This window comes from Hemiscyllium ocellatum, chromosome 46 (assembly GCF_020745735.1).
Source record: "Hemiscyllium ocellatum isolate sHemOce1 chromosome 46, sHemOce1.pat.X.cur, whole genome shotgun sequence".
Taxonomy (NCBI): domain Eukaryota; kingdom Metazoa; phylum Chordata; class Chondrichthyes; order Orectolobiformes; family Hemiscylliidae; genus Hemiscyllium; species Hemiscyllium ocellatum.
Window position 1 is genome coordinate 2,644,458 of NC_083446.1, and position 16,214 is coordinate 2,660,671.

Here is a 16,214-nt window from a genome sequence, read left to right on the forward strand (position 1 = left end):
TAAAAGCACAGAATTGTGGATTCTCCCGCGACAGGGAACGTCCTCTCTGTACCACCCTTCACGATCTGATAACACTTTCGCCCCCCCCTTAAATCTTTCCCCATAACACAATCCACCCATTCCCCGTTAATGCCTTCCAACGGTTTATAGATCCTGGCACCCTGATCTTGGTAGAGGTTTGAGCAGAGTATAATCCCGTACCCAATGCACACGTACAGTTTTCACAATTATCGCCATCCCATGGAGAACGGTCTGGCTCTTAGAGTTCACATCCCACTAAGGAAACTGGTCACATTGAAATTCCAACTCTGCTCACTTGAAGTTGATCATTGGTGGTGACTATGCCAACCATTGACAAGTGGTTGTAGACACCCATCTGGGTCACTAGTGCCCTTTCGGGAGGGGAAATCTAACCCAGTCTGGCCTACTCGTGACTCCAGACCTCACAACAATATGGCTGACTCTGAACTGACCTCCGAAAGGCCCGGAGCAGGATGCACAGGGACAATTCGGAATGTGTAGCAAGTGCACTAACAATCCTCATACTTCCAAACCCACGGCCACTTCCATCCAGAAGGACAAGGGGCAGCAGATACACGGGAACACCACCCCCTGCAAGTTCCCCACTCATCATCTCAGCTTGGAAATATCTTGCCGTTCCCTCAGTGTGGCTGGGTCAGAATCCTGGGATTCCCTCCCTAAGGGACATTGTGGGTCTACCCACAGCACGTAGACTGCAGTGGGTCAGTAAGGCAGCTCACCCCCACCTTCCTAAGGGGGCAACTAGGGACCGGGGCAAGAAATACTGTGCCCAGCCAGTGACCCCCACATCCCACAAAAGAATAAGTAAGGCAGGGCAAGTGACTGAGGTGTCAGTGGGGGAGCACTCCTGGGCCAGCGACCGTAATTCTATTAGTTTTAAAATGGTGATGGAAAAAAACAGATCTGAAGGTTGAAGTTCTAAACTGGAGGAAGGTCAATTTTGACGGTATTAGGCAAGAAATTTCAAAAGCTGATTGAGGGCAGATGTTCGCAAGTAAAAGGGAGGGTTGGAAAATGGGAAGCCTTCAGAAATGAGATAACAAGAATCCAGAGAAAGTATATTCCTGTCAGGGTGAAAGGGAAGGCTGGTAGGTATAGGGAATGCTGGATGACTAAAGAAATTGAGGGTTTGGTTAAGAAAAAGAAGGAAGCATATGTCAGGTATAGACAGGATAGATCGAGTGAATCCCTCAGAGTATAAGGACAGTAAGAATACACTCGAGGGAAATCAGGAGGGCAAAAAGGGGACATAAGATAGCTTTGATAAATAGGGCTGAGGAGAATCTAAAGTGATTTTATAAATACACTAAGGACAAAAGGGAGAGAATAGGGCCCCTTAAAGATCAATGTGGGGAGAGGGGGGAGATACTAAACAAATACTTTGCGTAAGTGTTTACTGTGGAGAAGGACATGGAAGATAGAGAACATGGGGAAATAACTAGTGATAGCTTGTAAAATGTCTATATTTCAGAGGTGGAAGTGCTGGATGTCTTAAAATACATAAAGGTTGATAAATCCCCAGGATCTGATCAGGTGTACCCTAGAACTCTGTGGGAAGCTAGAGAAGTGATTGCTGGGCCCCTTGCTGAGATATTTGTATCATCGATAGTCACAGGTGAGGTGCCGGAAGACTGGAGGTTGTCAAACGTGGTGCCACTGTTTTAGAAAGGTGGTAAGGACAAGCCAGGGAACTATAGACCAGTGAGCCTGACCTCGGTGGTGGGCAAGTTGTTGGAGGGAATCCTGAGGGACAGGATGTACATGTATTTGGAAAGGCAAGGACTGATTAGGGATAGTCAACATGGCTTTGTGCATGGGACATCATGTCTCACAAACTTGATTGAGTTTTTTGAAGAAGTAACAAAGAGGATTGATGAGGGCAGAGTGGTGGATCTGATCTATATGGACTTCAGTAAGGCGTTCAACAAGGTTCCCCATGGGAGACTGGTTAGCAAGGTTAGAAAGTAATGGAAAGGGTACTGAGGGATAGGATTTATGAGTATCTGGAAAGACACTGCTTGATTAGGGAGAGCCAGCACAGATTTGTGAGGGGTAGGTCTTGCCTTACAAGTCTTAGTGAATTCTTTGAGGAGGTGACCAAGCGTGTGGATGAGGGTAGAGCAGTGGATGTAGTGTACATGGATTTTAGTAAGGCATTTGATAAGGTTCCCCATGGTAGGCTTATGCGGGAAGTCAGGAGGCATGGGATAGTGGGAAATTTGGCCAGTTGGATAGAGAACTGGCTAACCGGTCGAAGTCAGAGAGTGGAGGTAGATGGTAAATATTCAGCCTGGAGCCCAGTTACAAGTGGAGTTCCGCAGGGATCAGTCCTGGGTCCTCTGCTGTTTGTAATTTTTATTAATGACTTGGAAGAGGGAGTCAAAGGGTGGGTCAGTAAATTTGCAGACAATACGAAGATTGGTGGAGTTGTGGATAGTGAGGAGGGCTGTTGTCGGCTGCAAAGGGACTTAGATATGATGCAGAGCTGGGCTGAGGAGTGGCAGATGGAGTTCAACCCTGTCAAGTGTGAGGTTGTCCATTTTGGAAGGACAAATAAGAATGTGGAATACAGGGTTAACGGTAGGGTTCTTAGTAAGGTGGAGGAGCAGAGGGATCTTGGGGTCTATGTTCATAGCTCTTTGAAAGTTGTCACTCAGGTGGATAGAGCTTGTAAGAAAGCCTATGGTGTATTAGTGTTCATTAGCAGAGGGATTGAATTCAAGAGTCGTGAGGTGATGTTGCAGTGTATAGGACCTTGGTAAGACCACATTTGGAGTACTGTGTGCAGTTCTGGTCACCTCATTTTAGGAAAGATGTGGAAGCTTTAGAGAGAGTGCAGAGGAGATTTACCAGGATGTTGCCTGGAATGGAGAATAGGTCGTACGAGGATAGGTTGAGAGTGCTAGGCCTTTTCTCATTGGAACGGCGAAGGATGAGGGGTGACATGATAGAGGTTTATAAGATGATCAGAGGAATAGATAGAGTAGACAGTCAGAGACTTTTTCCCCGGGTACAACAGAGTGTTACAAGGGGACATAAATTTAAGGTGAAGGGTGGAAGGTATAGGGGGGATGTCAGGGGTAGGTTCTTTACCCAGAGAGTGGTGGGGGCGTGGAATGCGCTGCCTGTGGGAGTGGCAGAGTCAGAATCATTGGTGACCTTTAAGCGGCAATTGGATAGGTACATGGATAGGTGCTTAAGCTAGGACAAATGTTCGGCACAACATTGTGGGCCGAAGGGCCTGTTCTGTGCTGTATTGTTCTATGTTCAATCTCATGGAATACAGGGAGAACTAACCATTTGGATACAGAACTGGCTCAAAGGAAGAAGACAGAGGGTGGTGGTGGAGGGTTGTTTTTCAGACTGGAGGCCTGTGACCAGTGGAGTGCCACAAGGATCGGTGCTGGGTCCTCTACTTTTTGACATTTATATAAATGATTTGGATGCGAGCATAAGAGAGACAGTTAGTAAGTTTGCAGATGAGACCAAAATTGGAGGTGTAGTGGACGGTGAAGACGGTTACCTCAGATTACAACAGGATCTGGACCAGATGGGCCAATGGGCTGAAGTGGCAGATGGAGTTTGATTCAAATAAATGCGAGGCTGCATTTTGGGAAAGCAAATCTTAGCAGGACTTATACACTTAATGGTAAGGTCCTAGGGAGTGTTGCTGAACAAAGAGACCTTGGAGTGCAGGTCCATAGCTCCTTGAAAGTGGAGTCGCAGGTAGATAGGATAGTGAAGAAGGTGTTTGGTATGCTTTCCTTTATTGGTCAGAGTATTGAGTACAGGAGTTGGGAGGTCATGTTGCGGCTGTACAGGACATTGGTTAGGCCACTGTTGGAATATTGTGTGCAATTCTGGTCTCCTTCCTATTGGAAAGATGTTGTGAAACTTGAAAGGATTCAGAAAAGATTTACAAGAATGTTGCCAGGGTTGGAGGATCTGAGCTACAGGGAGAGGCTGAACAGGCTGGGGCTGTTTTCCCTGGAGCGTCGGAAGCTGAGGGGTGACCTTATAGAGGTTTATAAAATTATGAGGGACATGGATAGGATAAATAGACAAAGTCTTTTCCCTGGGGTGGGGGAGTCCAGAACTAGAGGGGCATAGGTTTAGGGTGAGAGGGGAAAGATATAAAAGGGACTTAGGGGCAACTTTTTCACACAGAGGGTGGTACGTGTATGGAATGAGCTGCCAGAGGATGTGGTGGAGGCTGGTACAATGACAACATTTAAGAGGCATTTGGATGGGTATATGAATAGGAAGGGTTTGGAGGGATATGGGCCGGGGGCTGGCAGGTGGGACTAGATTGGGTTGGGATATCTGGTCAGCATGGACGGGTTGGGCCGAAGGGTCTGTTTCTGTGCTGTGACACTACAGTGATGAAAACAATAATTCAGAAAACAGAGTGCGGCTTCCTAGCGAAGGAGAAAGGCGATGGAGGAGGAGGAGGACGGAGGGAATTCCCGATCTCCAGGCATCAGGCAACTGGAGACATGGCCCCTAGTGACAGGGAGATGGGAATAAGGGGGGTGCTCCAGAGGCCGGGATTGGAGGGAGAGACAGAGATAGGGAGGGGGTGTAGGGGGGTTACAGAGATAGGGAGGGGGGTTACAGAGATAGGGAGGGGGTGTAGGGGGGTTACAGAGATAGGGAGGGGGTATAGGGATTGGAGGGAGAGACAGATAGGGAGGGGGTGTAGAGGCTGAAGGGGGTTATAGAGATAGAGGGGGGTGTTGGGGCTGGAGGGGGTGAGAGATAGGGAGGGGGTGTCGGGGCTGGAGGGGGTGACAGATAGGGAGGGGGTGTAGGGGATAGAGGGGGTGACAGTGGTAGCGAGGGGGTGTAGAAGCTGGAGGGAAAGATAGATAGGGAGGGGGTGTAGGGGCTGGAGGGGGTGACAGAGATAGGGAGGGGGTATAGGGGCTGGCGGGGGTGACAGAGATAGGGAGGTGCTGTAGGGGGTGACAGAGATAGGGAGGGGGTACAGGGGCCGGAGGGGGGGGGGGTTACAGAGATAGGGAGGGGCTGGCGGGGGTGACAGAGATAGGGAGAGGGTGTAGGGGCTGAAGGGGGTGACAGATAGGGAGGGGCTGGAGGGGGTGACAGAGATAGGGAGGGGGTGTAGGGGCTCGGGGGCAGGTGGGTCTACTTACACAGTTGGTGATGAGTGAAGGGACTTGCTGTGAGGTGGCACATGGGGTCAGAGCTCTGCGTGTGGGTCAGTTTGTGTTTGGAGATGATAGCAATATGCTGGTGTCCATCTGTGCAGTGGGCATCACACTGAGAGTGCAGTTTCCCTTCAGTCTGTTTGCAGGTAGTTGTATGAAGTGAAAGTTAGTGTAATGGATGGCTCTGGGTGAGTGTTCAGAGCGTTGTCGCTGTCGTAATGTGGGGAAGGAAGCGTGCAATCCACGTTGTGAAACAAACAGGGACTGGCTTTGTCCTCAGACGCGCGCACACAAACACGCACGTATACACAGACGTATACACAGACTGACAGATGAACACACACGCACAGACTGACATGCACATATAGTGAAACACACACACGCACCGACACACACACACACACACACAGCACAAAGCATCTTCGACTGGCCTTCCTCCAGGACCTGAACTGGTACAGTTAGGGAGCTGGGGGTGAAATCCACTGCTTTCCCATCACTTCCACCCCCTAACCCCCCGCCCCCACCCCACTCCACCCCACTCCACCCACCTCTGAGACCTTGTTCCTCACCACTGACTGGGGTTCTCAATGGTGGGCAAGGTGGCCTGTCATTCCCAGCTGTTTGACCAGGAGAGGCTGATTGTGTCTCTCTCTGGCTCCTGTTGGGAGCAGGTCAGTTCAGGAGGGAGTTCAGGAGTGCACTGGGAGAAGGGGCAGGAGAAAGGCCGCTGGAGGCCTGGTTCCCAGGTTGAGCACACTGACTGCCTGCCGTGTTCACACTGACAGCCGACAAGAGGAAGTACCTGTTAGTGTTATATGGTGTGGTTTTCCTGCAGCCTACATGCCCAACTCCCCCACTGCACACGACAGAGCATAACATTCACAAACACTGAGCCGGCAGCATTAGAAAGCGATAGTTGCCAAACAGGGCCACTCACAGCTTATAGGGCAGACTTATACCCCTGCACCTTCACTCTGTATCTAACCCGGGCTGTCCCTGTCCCTGGGTGTGTTTGATGGGGGACAGTATAGAGGGAGCTTTACTCTGTATCTAACCCCGTGCTGTCCCTGTCCCTGGGTGTGTTTGATGGGGGACAGTATAGAGAGAGCTTTACTCTGTATCTAACCCCGTGCTGTCCCTGTCCTGGGAGTGAATAATGGGGGCCAGTGTAGAGGAAGCTTTACTCTGTATCTAACCCCGTGATGTCCCTGTCCTGTCCCTAGTTGCCCCCTTGAGGAGGTGGGGGGTGAGCTGCCTCCTTGACCCGCTGCAGTCCATGTGCTGTGGGTAGACCCACAGTGTCCCTTAGGGAGGGAATCCCAGGATTCTGACCCAGCCACACTGAGGGAACGGCGAGATATTTCCAAGTCGGGATGGTGAGGGGCTCGGAGGGGAACTTGCAGGGGGTGGGGTTCCCGTGTACCTGCTGCCCCTTGTCCTTCTGGATGGAAGTGGCCGTGGGTTTGGAAGGTGCTGCCTGAGGGTCTTTGGTGAGTTTCTGCAGTGTATCTTGTAGCTGGTACACACTGCTGCTACTGAGCGTCGGTGGGGGGAGGGGGTGTTTGTGGGGGTGGGGCCAATCCAGCGGGGGCTACTTTGTCCCTGGATGGTGTCGAGCTTCTTGAGTGTTGTTGGAGCTGCCCCCACCCAGGGGCAAGTGGGGAGTGTTCCCTTCCCCTCCTGCCTTGGGCCTTGTAGATGGTGGGACAGGCTTTGGGGGGAGTCAGGAGGGGAGTCACTCGCTGCAGGATTCCCAGCCTCTGACCTGCTCTTGGAGCCGCTGGGTTGATGTGGTGAATCCGGTAGAGTTTCTGCTCCATGGTAACCCCCAAGACGTTGATGGGAGGAGACTCAGTGACGGGAACACCATTGAATGTCAGGGGGAGATGGTTAGACTGTCTTGTATTGGTGATGGGGCTAGGAGCAGGCAGGTGGGACTAGTTTAATTTGGGATTATGGTCAGTATGGACTGGTTGGGCTGAAGGGCCTGTGTCCGTGCTATCTGACACTATGGTTGTCGCTGGCCATTTGTGGGGTGTGAATATTACTTGCCCCTGGTCTGCCCGAGCCTGGCTATTGCCCAGATCTTGTTCCATATGAACACGGCCTGCTTCAGTATCTGAGGGGGTGGGGGGTGGAATGGAGCTGGAGACTGTGCAATCACCAGCGAACATCCCCCACTTGGGACCCTCTGATGGAGGGAGGGGGGTCATTGATGAAGCAGCTGAAGGTGGTTGGGGGGCGAGGACCCTCCCCTGAGGGAGTCCTGCAGAGATGGTCTGGGCCTGAGATGGCTGACCCTCCAATAAGAACCATTTTCCTATGTACGAGTGTGACTCCAACCAGGGGAGGGTTTGCCCCCTGACCCCCAGTGACCCCAGTTTTGCCCGGGCTCCTTGACGCCACACTCGGTTAAACACAGCCTTGATGTCACGGGCTGTCCCTCTCCCCTCCCCTCTGGGATTCTGCTCCTTTTGTCTGTGTTTGACCCAAGGCTGGAATGAGATCAGGAGCTGAGTGACCCTGGGGGAGGGGGCGAGGGGGGGGGATCCCACACTGGGCATCACTGAGCCGGTTATTGCTGAGCGGGTGCTGACTGAGAGCACTGTTACTGATGATAGCGAGGAGACTGAGTGGACGGTGATTGGCCGGGTTGGATTTGTCCTGCGTTTTGTGTACAGGGACATACCTGAGCAATTTTCCCCATTGTCGGGTAGATGCCAGTGTTGGAACTGGACTGGAACAGCTTGGCTCGGGGAATGGCAGGTTCTGGAGCACGCGTCTTTGGTGCTATTGCTGGAATATTATCAGGGCCCATAGCCTTTGCGGTATCCTCTATCTCCACCTGTTCCTTGAGATCACATGGAGTGTATCGAATTGGCTGGAGACCTTAAATAAAATGACAAAAAATAGTCTTCTAGCTTAATAATATTTTTGAGAGGATTGAAACTAGACAATGGAAATTGTGCTTGATGTTTTCAGTTCCTGAAATCTCTTAATGTAGCTCTCGATCGTATTACTGTTCAGTTGAGGTAGCAGTGCAGCATGTTCTAGAATTTTATAGCACAGAAGGAGGCCATTTGACCCATTGTGTCTATACTGGCTCTTGGAAGAGTTCCCTCACCAATCCCACTCTCCAGCCCGATATCTGTAGCCCTTTAATATCCCTTTTGAATATATATCCAGCGGTCCAGCATGAACTCTGTCTCCACCACTGTCTCAGGCTGTAATTCCCAAATCCTAATGACTCTCTGAGTAAAGAGGTTTCTCATCACCTCATTCTTCGCTCCCTTGTTAACCCCCGAGTTACTGACACACCAACTCCCTGAAACTGAAAATCCTTCTTTACTCTGTCCAAATTGTTCCTAATTTTGAACATAAAGTCACCTCTTAATCCCTGCTCCATGCAGAATAAAGCAAATCTCCCTAACCTTTCCCTGTATTCCAACATTCCCAATTCCTGGTGCCTCTCTGGGGAACCTCCTTCGCTCTCTCTTCAGGGTCGGAACATCTTCCCAGAACTGAACTGAGAGGGAGGGAGAGAGAGAGAGAGAGAGAGAGGAACAGGGATTGAGATGTTAAAACCGATGCCCCTTCCTCCAGCTGCTCTCCGCACTCAGGGATATCCCACAGGCAAATGAAGGGCTTTCATTGGACAGTGCAGAATGTTGTCCGATAGGAAACACAGCACAGCAAGATGCCACACACAGCAATGCGGGAATGACCCAGATCGCTGGTTTTTACTGATATTGGTTCAGGGATCAACACTGACCCTCTGACAGTGCCCACTCCCTCAGTACTGACCCTCTGACAGTGCCCACTCCCTCAGTACTGACCCTCTGACAGTGCCCACTCCCTCAGCACTGACCCTCTGACAGTGCCCATTCCCTCAGCATTGACCCTCCGACAGTGTGGCACTCCCACAGCACTGACCCGCCAATAGTGCCCACTCCCTCAGCACTGACCCTCCGACAGTGCCCGCTCCCTCAGCACTGACCCTCCGACAGAACTCACTCCCTCAGCACTGACCCTCTGACAGTGCCCACTCCATCAGCACTGACCCTCCAACAGTGCCCGCTCCCTCAGCACTGACCCTCTGACAGTGCCCACTCCCTCAGCACAGACCCTCTGACAGTGCCCGCTCCCTCAGCACTGACCCTCCGACAGTGCCCGCTTCCTCAGCACTGACCCTCTGACAGTGCCCGCTTCCTCAGCACTGACCCTCTGACAGTGCCCACTCCCTCAGCACTGACCCTCTAACAGTGCCCACTCCCTCAGCACTGATGCTCTGACAGCGCCCGCTCTTCCACTAGTTCACAGGATCTTGAAACAGCACAGTCTTGGTGTCTTACACATTGTTCCAAAGAGCTGGCCCAGAGTAGATGGGTGGAATGGCCTCTGCACGGGATATCCTGTTGTTGAAAGTTAAGACATGATCGGCATCATGGTCTGAAAGGAATCTTTCGGCTTGAAATCACTTTGCCAAATCCCTGTGGTAGGGGCAAAGGTGTGCCTGCTGTGAGTGTGGGATGGTGCTGGCCAGTTGAGGACTGACTCAGCTGTGAGATAATCTCAGGAAGGGGGACGGAGCTCTCTCTCTCTCTCTCTCTGGTGTGGCCTGGGTCTGTGAGGTGAGGGGACTCAGTGTCACTAGGTGCTGAACGTTGTTCGATATTCTCCACAGGAAGCCAATCCCCAAGCCACTGGCTGATGGCTCTGGTCTCTCACTGACCCCACCCTGCTTTGATTCACACACTCTGACTGTGTGAACGGCCGGCTATCCAGAACTCAGCACAGGAAACACCGTGTACACCTCACAACAGGAAGCATTGATACAAATAACACCCTCTCTTTACACCACACCCCCCCTCACAAACCAAACACCCCCAGGACAGGGACAGCATGGGGTTAGATACAGAGTAAAGCTCCCTCTACACTGTCCCCCCATCAAACACTCCCAGGACAGGGACAGCATGGGGTTAGATACAGAGTAAAGCTCCCTCTACACTGTACCCCTCCATCAAACACCCCCAGGACAGGGACAGCATGGGGTTAGATACAGAGTAAAGCTCCCTCTACACTGTTTCCCCCCGCCCCCCATCAAACACTCCCAGGTCAGGGACAGCATGGGGTTAGATACAGAGTAAAGCTCCCTCTACACTGTACCCCTCCATCAAACACCCCCAGGACAGGGACAGCATGGGGTTAGATACAGAGTAAAGCTCCCTCTACACTGTCCCTTTTCAAATAGCTTGGGTTTTCTACAAAATAGCTGAAAATGTGTTGCTGGTTAAAGCGCAGCAGGTCAGGCAGCATCCAAGGAACAGGAAATTCGACGTTTTGGGCACAAGCCCTACAAAATAGCGTCCACCTGATTGCGCACAGAGAGATCCCACATATTACACGTTATCTCTAATCACCAGGATTAGAGTATTTGGAGACTGTCTCTATCTCTCTCTCTCTCTCTCTCTCACACGCTCTCGCTCTCACGCTCTCTCTCTGTCTCTTTCTCTCTCTCACGCTCGGTCAGAGTGGTGCTGGAAAAGCACAGCAGGTCAGACAGCATCTGAGGAGCAGGAAAATCGACGTTTCGGGCAAAGGTCCTTCATCGCTCCCACCAATACATTTCCCGCTTCAGAGTGTTTTATTTGAACATAGATGGACTCGTTTGATGATCCTTCCAAGATTCGATCCTCCTCACTGCGAGATCTGATTCCCATGTTGATACCCATGGCTCCTCCCTGTGCCCTCGTACTGGCTTCTCAGAGCACCATGTGAACAGTGAGGTGGAGCTGCCAATCCTGACTGTCTTTCGGTCAAACCTCCACCGGAGCTAAGGTGTCACAGACCAACCACCTCCCTAACCCTGTAACCCTGAACTTCCCCACCCCAGGGTCTGTAATCCACCCGGATCTGTACAGCCCTGGGCACTATGGGACAATTTGTCATGGCCAATCCACCCCAACCTGCACATCCCTGGACATGATGGGACAATTTCCCATGGCCAATCCACCCTAACCTGCACATCCCTGGATACAAAGCGACAATCTCCCACGGCCAATCCACTCTAACCTGGACATCCCTGGGGAGTATGGCACATTTTCCCATGGCCAATCCACCCTAACCTGCACATCCCTGGGCACTATGGGACAATTCCCCATGGCCAATCCACCCTAACCTGTACATCCCTGGACACTATGGGACAATTCCCCATGGCCAATCCACCCTAACCTGTACATCCCTGGGCACTATGGGTCAATTTCCCATGGCCAATCCACCCTAACCTGTACATCCCTGGGCACTATGGGACAATTTCCCATGGCCAATCCACCCTAACCTGCACATCCCAGGGCACTATGGGACAATTTCCCACGGCCAATCCACCCTAACCTGCATATCCCTGGACACCATGGGACAATTTCCCATGGCCAATCCACCCTAACCTGCACATCCCTGGGCACTATGGGACAATTTCCCACGGCCAATCCACCCTAACCTGCACATCCCTGGGCACTATGGGACAATTCCCCACGGCCAACCCACCCTGCCTTGTTTGTGTGCTGCATAGAGCCATTTGCCGAGTCCATCAGGAAGGATGTGAGCCTGAGAGGGGTGACTATTCCTGGCAGCAGAGGCCTGCAGGTTAAGGCCTTCCTGTACATGGATGACGTCGCCTTTTCTGCTCGGATGCGCTGTCCGTGCGCAGACTAATGTGCTTACGTGACCTGTTTGATCAGGCCTCAGGGGCCAAGGTAAACCGAGGCAAGAGCGAGGCCATGCTCTTCAGTAACTGGGCCGACCAACCCTCGATCCCCTTCACCATCAGGACCGACCACCTGAAGGTGCTGGGTATTTGGTTTGGGGGGGGCTGGGGCGTGTGCCAAGTCTTGGGAGGAGCGTATCAGCAAAGTGAGGCAGAAACTGGGCAGATGGAGGCTACGGTCGCTCTCCATCACGGGGAAAAATCCTGGTCATCAGGTGTAAGGCACTGTCATTGCTGTTATACGTGGCACAGGTCTGGCTATTCCCAGAACCTGCGCCACTGCAGTCACCCGGGCCATCTTCCAGTTCATATGGAGATCAAAGTTGGACCGGGTCTGAAGGGATTCGCTATACAAAGATCTGGGCAACGGGGGAAAAAAATACACCCAATGCCACCCTCACCCTGATGGCCACCTTTGTGTGTGGCTGCATCAAGCTGTGCATGGATCCCCGGTACGCAAACACCAAGTGTCACTACGTACTGAGGTTCTACCTGTCCCCGGTGTTGTGAAGGATGGGCCTGGCCTCGCTGCCGCGGAACGCTCCGAGTAGTTGGACCGTTCCGTATCACCTGTCCTTCCTGGAGAAGTTTATGAAGAAAAACACCTTTGACCACCAGTCCATCAGGAAGTGGTCAGCACGTAGCGTCCTTGAGACCCTTCGGGAAAAGGAGAGGGCGGATCCTGTTGAGTGGTTCCCTGAGCAGATTGTCAAAGCCATTTGGCAGAATGCCTCATCGCCAGAACTTTCCAACAAGCACCAAGACATGGCTTGGCTGGTGGTGAGAAGGGCTCTGCCTGTGAGATCCTTTATGCACGCCCGGACTCTCAGCTGCACCGCACACTGCCCTCGAAGCGGCTGCGGGGCGGGGGGGGACGAGACTGTCACACACCTCCTTCTGGAATGTGCCTATGCAGAGGAAGTCTGGAGAGGAATGCAGTGGTGTTTGTCGAGGTTCGTCCCGAGCAGCGCCGTGACGCGGGACTCCGTGCTCTACGGCCTGTTCCCCAGGACGCACACCGAGACGAACATCAACTGCGCCTGGAGGATCATCAACTCGGTGAAGGACGCTCTCTGGGTGGTCCGAAACCTGTTGATCTTCCAGCTGAAGGAGTTGACCCCGACTGAGTGTTGCAGACTGGCACATTCCAAGGTCCAGGAATACGTGTTGAGGGACGCGCTGAAGCTTGGGGCAGCTGCCGCCAAGGGGCGGTGGGGAAAGACCACCGTGTAACATCTGCCTGTCTAAAGAAGGACAGGGGGCCCACGCAGTCAGTTGGGCTCCGCTGATCCCTCAGCTAAAAATGTAATTGTACAGACCTGTAAATAGGAACGATTACTCTGTTTCAGTATGCAAAGAAATGGCATGTGTACATATGTAAAGCATGTCCACTTGTATAGATCATCAAAGTATTTTATGCATAAAGTATATTTTTGAAATAAAAAAACATCCACCCTAACCTGCACTTCCCTGGGCACTATGGGACAATTTCCCATGGCCAACCCACCCTAATCTGCACATCCCTGGGCACTACGGGACAATTTCCCACGGCCAATCCACCCTAACCTGCACATCCCTGGAAACTATGGGACAAATTCCCATGACCAATCCACTCTAACCTGCACATCCCTGGGCACTATGGGACAATTCCCCATGGCCAATCCACCCTAACCTGTACATCCCTGGGCACTATGGGACAATTTCCCATGGCCAACCCACCCTAACCTGTACATCCCTGGGCACTATGGGACAATTTCCCATGGCCAATCCACCTTGACCTGCACATCTTTGGACTGTGGGAGGAAACCGGAGCACCCGAAGGAAACCCACTCAGACCCGGGGCGAATGTGCAAACTCCACACAGACAGTTGGCCGAGGGTGGAATTGAACCGGGTCCCTGGTGCTGGGAGGCAACAGAGTTAAATATATTTTATCCACTGTTGCATCTGTTTTCCAGATGCACTGACTTGCGATTTGTCCCCAAATTGCATCTCAGCTTCTCTCCGCTGTGACCTGCTTGTTATGGTTCTCTGAACCCGGTCTATTTTGTTTAAGCTTCATTAGCAAAGCTTTCTGAGATTCCTTTCCAGTCCCGATGTGACCTGTCTAACTTGGACTGCTCCCACCACCACCACCCCTCCCAGAAACACTCCCAATGCCCCTTGACCTGCAACATCTGTCCTGTCACTCTGCCCTACCTGTCTATCCCTGACCACTCCCTCCCCCACGCCACCAGGGATCAGCCAGCGATTAAGATCGCGGAATACTCTTGGACCCCACCTGTCCTTTTTTTCCTCTGGCCTTAGCCCCAGCAGCGACCGGGATCTCTGAGTGTCCTCTCCCGAACTCCGAAATGGTTGAGTGGGGGGATATGCCGGGCCATGAGGTCCCAGGTTGAGCTGGGGGATAGTCCTGCTGCTGGTGATGACCCACAGCCCCTCATGGACGCCTCGCCTCGAGCTGCTAGATCGGTTCGATGTCTGTCCCATTGAGCGTGGTGATAGTGCCACACAACACGATGGAGGGGATTCTCAATGTGAAGGGGGGGGCTTTATCTCCACACGGACCGTGCGGGGGGTCACTCTCACCGATACTGTCACGGACAGATACACCTGCAGCCAGCAGTTTGGGAAGGAGGAGGTCAGGAATGTATTTCCCCTCCTGTTGGTCCCCTCACTACCTGCTGCAGACCCCAGTCTAGTAACTGAGTCCTTTAGGACCCGACCAGCTCCATCAGTAACGCTGCTGCTGAGTCACCCTTGGTGGGGGGGGGGACACTGAAATCCCCCCACCCAGAGGGCATTCAGTGCCCTCCCCACCCTCAGTGCCTCCTCCAAATGTTGTCCCACATGGAGGATACTGATCCATCAGCCGAGGGAGGCCGGTATGGGGACATCAGCGAGGGGGGGTTCCTTGTCCCTGTTTAACCTGAAGCCATGAGACTCCATGGGGCCCACAGCAACTCCCTCCCTGACTGTCACCCACTGTACCCCTCCCTTAGCCGGGTTACCACCCCCCCTCCCCCTCCATCTCAGCAAGCCTGTCTGTACCCCACAGGGTGAAGGTGGGTACTGCAGATGTTGGAGATCAGGGTGGTGCTGGAAAAGCACAGCAGGTCAGGCAGCAATCCGAGGAGCAGCCAAAGGGCTTTTGCCCGAAACATCGATTCTCCTGCTCCTCGGATGCTGCCTGACCTGCTGCGCTTTTCCAGCACCGTTCTGATCTAGTCTGTACTCCAGATCCATCTCAGTTCAGCACAAACATAGCCCCTTCCTTTGATGCCACTCAGCTTTCGATTGGACTAGACTGTGAGGCGTTGGGGTCTGGTCTGCCCTGGTGAGAGGGAAGTCGAGGTGTTCACAGCCTTTAGAAAGTATTGGGTGAGCTCTTGAAATGTTAGGGCTATGGGTCCGGTGCAGGAGGGTGTAGGTTCAGTCAATACTTGGGGTGGTACAATTTCGATGGGCTGAATGGCCTCCTTCTGAACTGTATGATCCAACACGAGAAAAGTCTTATTCCTGTCTACGTCGAGTGCCCCTCAACTCTGTCAAGAGAAGGAGTCTCGCTTTGAACTTCCGAAATACCTCATTATGTATGTGTTTAGCTCATGCCTTAACAGAAACCAATGCACAGGTACAAGAGAGAACAGAGAAATTCCTGAACAATTCATCACCTGCCCTCCCGTAACACTGACGGTAGATTGGCCCATTCTCCCCGCTCTGTCTGTCTCTGGGATCTGGGTGGAGACCGTCATGTTCCTCAGAGAATCAGTCCTGGATTTCCCACCTAGACGCGACATTAACAAAGGCACAACAACGCCTCTCCTTCCTCAGGAGGCTATGGAAATTCAGCACGTCCACAAGGACCCTCAGCAACTCCGACAGAGACGGTGTCCTATCCGGGTTCATCCCCGGTGTGGAACGGGGCAGCGGGTCTGCCCAGGACCGGGAGGGTACTCCAGGGAGCTGGGAACCCAGCCCAGAGCATTGCACCAACCCAACCTTCCACCCGCTGACTCCATCTCCACGTCCCGCTGCCTGGGGAAGGCAGCCGACATCATCATAGACCTCCTCCTCCTCCTCCCAGCCCGGTTCGAATCTCTCCCCGCCCTCCGCCATGAGGCGGAAGATCCAGAACCTTAAACACATGGACCACCAGATTCAGGAACAGATTCAGGAGCAGCTTCTTCCCCGCTGTTAGTATGCTGCCGAATGGACCGCTCCGATTCTGAGCTTAAA

General features: G+C 52.6%; 1 protein-coding gene across 4 annotated transcripts in view; it reads left to right on the plus strand.

Moving 5' to 3' along the window:
• Positions 1-16,214, plus strand: part of map4k2 (mitogen-activated protein kinase kinase kinase kinase 2) — an 81,251-nt gene that overhangs the window by 1,120 nt on the left and 63,917 nt on the right. The gene's annotated exons all lie outside the window — the stretch shown is intronic.